Source organism: Passer domesticus, chromosome 26 (assembly GCF_036417665.1).
Source record: "Passer domesticus isolate bPasDom1 chromosome 26, bPasDom1.hap1, whole genome shotgun sequence".
Lineage (NCBI taxonomy): Eukaryota > Metazoa > Chordata > Aves > Passeriformes > Passeridae > Passer > Passer domesticus.
This window is the reverse complement of record NC_087499.1, coordinates 1,190,641-1,195,550: the sequence shown is the minus strand read 5'-3', so window position 1 is coordinate 1,195,550 and position 4,910 is coordinate 1,190,641.

Below are 4,910 nucleotides of genomic sequence, written 5' to 3'. Positions count from 1 at the left end.
CCTGATGTCAGTTTGCAGGAGGCACTTGGCACTCTCAAACCAGACACAGTTGCCTGTGGGGGCACCTTGCATCTGGGAGATATCCTGAACCATGCGGAATTTCAGCAGGCAGCCGGCCACTCCGGGCCACCGGGCCCTGGACACGAACGATGCCCTTTCCCCTGAGAAACAAAACTCACCAGGCCAGGTTCCTGATGTCAGTTTGCAGGAGGCACTTGGCACTCTCAAACCAGACACAGTCGCCTGTGGGGGCACCTTGCATCTGGGAGATATCCTGAAGCATGCGGAATTTCAGCAGGCAGCCGGCCACTCCGGGCCACCGGGCCCTGGACACGAACCATGCCCTTTCCCCTGAGAAACAAAACTCACCAGGCCAGGTTCCTGATGTCAGTTTGCAGGAGGCACTTGGCACTCTCAAACCAGACACAGTTGCCTGTGGGGGCACCTTGCATCTGGGAGATATCCTGAAGCATGCGGAATTTCAGCAGGCAGCCGGCCACTCCGGGCCACCGGGCCCTGGACACGAACGATGCCCTTTCCCCTGAGAAACAAAACTCACCAGGCCAGGTTCCTGATGTCAGTTTGCAGGAGGCACGTGGCACTGTCAAACCAGACACAGTTGCCTGTGGGGGCACCTTGCATCTGGGAGCTATCTTGATCCGTGCGGAATTTCAGCAGGCAGCCGGCCACCCCGGGCCACCAGGCCCTGGACACGAACGATGCCCTTTCCCCTCAGAAACAAAACTCACCAGGCCAGGTTCCTGATGTCAGTTTGCAGGAGGCACTTGGCACTCTCAAACCAGACACACTTGCCTGTGGGGGCACCTTGCATCTGGGAGATATCCTGAAGCATGCGGAATTTCAGCAGGCAGCCGGCCACTCCGGGCCACCGGGCCCTGGACACAAACGATGCCCTTTGCCCTGAGAAACAAAACTCACCAGGCCAGGTTCCTGATGTCAGTTTGCAGGAGGCACTTGGCACTGTCAAACCAGACACAGTTGCCTGTGGGTGCTCCTTGCATCTGGGAGATATCCTGAACCATGCGGAATTTCAGCAGGCAGCCGGCCACTCCGGGCCACCGGGCCCTGGACACGAACCATGCCCTTTCCCCTGAGAAATAAAACTCACCAGGCCAGGTTCCTGATGTCAGTTTGCAGGAGGCACTTGGCACTCTCAAACCAGACACAGTTGCCTGTGGGGGCACCTTGCATCTGGGAGATATCCTGAAGCATGCGGAATTTCAGCAGGCAACCGGCCACTCCGGGCCACCGGGCCCTGGACACGAACCATGCCCTTTGCCCTGAGAAACAAAACTCACCAGGCCAGGTTCCTGATGTCAGTTTGCAGGAGGCACTTGGCACTCTCAAACCAGACACAGTTGCCTGTGGGGGCATCTTGCATCTGGGAGATATCCTGAAGCATGCGGAATTTCAGCAGGCAGCCGGCCACTCCGGGCCACTGGGCCCTGGACGCGAACGATGCCCTTTCCCCTGAGAAACAAAACTCACCAGGCCAGGTTCCTGATGTCAGTTTGCAGGAGGCACGTGGCACTCTCAAACCAGACACAGTTGCCTGTGGGGGCACCTTGCATCTGGGAGATATCCTGAACCATGCGGAATTTCAGCAGGCAGCCAGCCACTCCGGGCCACCGGGCCCTGGAGACGAACCATGCCCTTTCCCCTGAGAAACAAAACTCACCAGGCCAGGTTCCAGATGTCAGTTTGCAGGAGGCACTTGGCACTCTCAAACCAGACACAGTTGCCTGTGGGGGCACCTTGCATCTGGGAGATATCCTGAAGCATGCGGAATTTCAGCAGTCAGCCGGCCACTCCGGGCCACCGGGCCCTGGACACGAACGATGCCCTTTCCCCTGAGAAACAAAACTCACCAGGCCAGGTTCCTGATGTCAGTTTGCAGGAGGCACTTGGCACTCTCAAACAAGACACAGTTGCCTGTGGGGGCACCTTGCATCTGGGAGATATTCTGAACCATGCGGAATTTCAGCAGGCAGCCGGCCACTCCCGGCCACCGGGCCCTGGACACGAACGATGGCCTTTCCCCTGAGAAACAAAACTCACCAGGCCAGGTTCCTGATGTCAGTTTGCAGGAGGCACTTGGCACTCTCAAACCAGACACAGTTGCCTGTGGGGGCACCTTGCATCTGGGAGATATCCTGAAGCATGCGGAATTTCAGCAGGCAGCCGGCCACTCCGGGCCACCGGGCCCTGGACACAAACGATGCCCTTTCCCCTGAGAAACAAAACTCACCAGGCCAGGTTCCTGATGTCAGTTTGCAGGAGGCACTTGGCACTCTCAAACCAGACACAGTTGCCTGTGGGGGCACCTTGCATCTGGGAGATATCCTGAAGCATGCGGAATTTCAGCAGGCAGCCAGCCACTCCGGGCCACCGGGCCCTGGACACGAACGATGCCCTTTCCCCTGAGAAACAAAACTCACCAGGCCAGGTTCCTGATGTCAGTTTGCAGGAGGCACTTGGCACTCTCAAACCAGACACAGTTGCCTGTGGGGGCACCTTGCATCTGGGAGATATCCTGAAGCATGCGGAATTTCAGCAGGCAGCCGGCCACTCCGGGCCACCGGGCCCTGGACACGAACGATGCCCTTTCCCCTGAGAAACAAAACTCACCAGGCCAGGTTCCTGATGTCAGTTTGCAGGAGGCACTTGGCACTCTCAAACCAGACACAGTTGCCTGTGGGGGCACCTTGCATCTGGGAGATATCCTGAAGCATGCGGAATTTCAGCAGGCAGCCGGCCACTCCGGGCCACCGGGCCCTGGACACGAACGATGCCCTTTCCCCTGAGAAACAAAACTCACCAGGCCAGGTTCCTGATGTCAGTTTGCAGGAGGCACTTGGCACTCTCAAACCAGACACAGTTGCCTGTGGGGGCACCTTGCATCTGGGAGATATCCTGAACCATGCGGAATTTCAGCAGGCAGCCGGCCACTCCGGGCCACCGGGCCCTGGACACGAACGATGCCCTTTCCCCTGAGAAACAAAACTCACCAGGCCAGGTTCCTGATGTCAGTTTGCAGGAGGCACTTGGCACTCTCAAACCAGACACAGTTGCCTGTGGGGGCACCTTGCATCTGGGAGATATCCTGAAGCATGCGGAATTTCAGCAGGCAGCCGGCCACTCCGGGCCACCGGGCCCTGGACACGAACGATGGCCTTTCCCCTGAGAAACAAAACTCACCAGGCCAGGTTCCTGATGTCAGTTTGCAGGAGGCACTTGGCACTCTCAAACCAGACACAGTTGCCTGTGGGTGCGCCTTGCATCTGGGAGATATCCTGAAGCATGCGGAATTTCAGCAGGCAGCCGGCCGCTCCGGGCCACCGGGCTCTGGACAAGAACGATGGCCTTTCCCCTGAGAAATAAAACTCACCAGGCCAGGTTCCTGATGTCAGTTTGCAGGAGGCACTTGGCACTCTCAAACCAGACACAGTTGCCTGTGGGGGCACCTTGCATCTGGGAGATATCCTGAAGCATGCGGAATTTCAGCAGGCAGCCGGCCACTCCGGGCCACCGGGCCCTGGACACGAACGATGCCCTTTCCCCTGAGAAACAAAACTCACCAGGCCAGGTTCCTGATGTCAGTTTGCAGGAGGCACGTGGCACTGTCAAACCAGACACAGTTGCCTGTGGGGGCACCTTGCATCTGGGAGCTATCTTGATCCGTGCGGAATTTCAGCAGGCAGCCGGCCACCCCGGGCCACCAGGCCCTGGACACGAACGATGCCCTTTCCCCTCAGAAACAAAACTCACCAGGCCAGGTTCCTGATGTCAGTTTGCAGGAGGCACTTGGCACTCTCAAACCAGACACACTTGCCTGTGGGGGCATCTTGCATCTGGGAGATATCCTGAAGCATGCGGAATTTCAGCAGGCAGCCGGCCACTCCGGGCCACCGGGCCCTGGACGCGAACGATGCCCTTTGCCCTGAGAAACAAAACTCACCAGGCCAGGTTCCTGATGTCAGTTTGCAGGAGGCACGTGGCACTGTCAAACCAGACACAGTTGCCTGTGGGGGCACCTTGCATCTGGGAGATATCCTGAACCATGCGGAATTTCAGCAGGCAGCCAGCCACTCCGGGCCACCGGGCCCTGGAGACGAACCATGCCCTTTCCCCTGAGAAACAAAACTCACCAGGCCAGGTTCCAGATGTCAGTTTGCAGGAGGCACTTGGCACTCTCAAACCAGACACACTTGCCTGTGGGGGCACCTTGCATCTGGGAGATATCCTGAAGCATGCGGAATTTCAGCAGGCAGCCGGCCACTCCGGGCCACCGGGCCCTGGACACGAACGATGCCCTTTCCCCTGAGAAACAAAACTCACCAGGCCAGGTTCCTGATGTCAGTTTGCAGGAGGCACTTGGCACTCTCAAACCAGACACAGTTGCCTGTGGGGGCACCTTGCATCTGGGAGATATTCTGAACCATGCGGAATTTCAGCAGGCAGCCGGCCACTCCCGGCCACCGGGCCCTGGACACGAACGATGGCCTTTCCCCTGAGAAACAAAACTCACCAGGCCAGGTTCCTGATGTCAGTTTGCAGGAGGCACTTGGCACTCTCAAACCAGACACAGTTGCCTGTGGGGGCACCTTGCATCTGGGAGATATCCTGAAGCATGCGGAATTTCAGCAGGCAGCCGGCCACTCCGGGCCACCGGGCCCTGGACACAAACGATGCCCTTTCCCCTGAGAAACAAAACTCACCAGGCCAGGTTCCTGATGTCAGTTTGCAGGAGGCACTTGGCACTCTCAAACCAGACACAGTTGCCTGTGGGGGCACCTTGCATATCGGAGATATCCTGAAGCATGCGGAATTTCAGCAGGCAGCCAGCCACTCCGGGCCACCGGGCCCTGGACACGAACGATGGCCTTTCC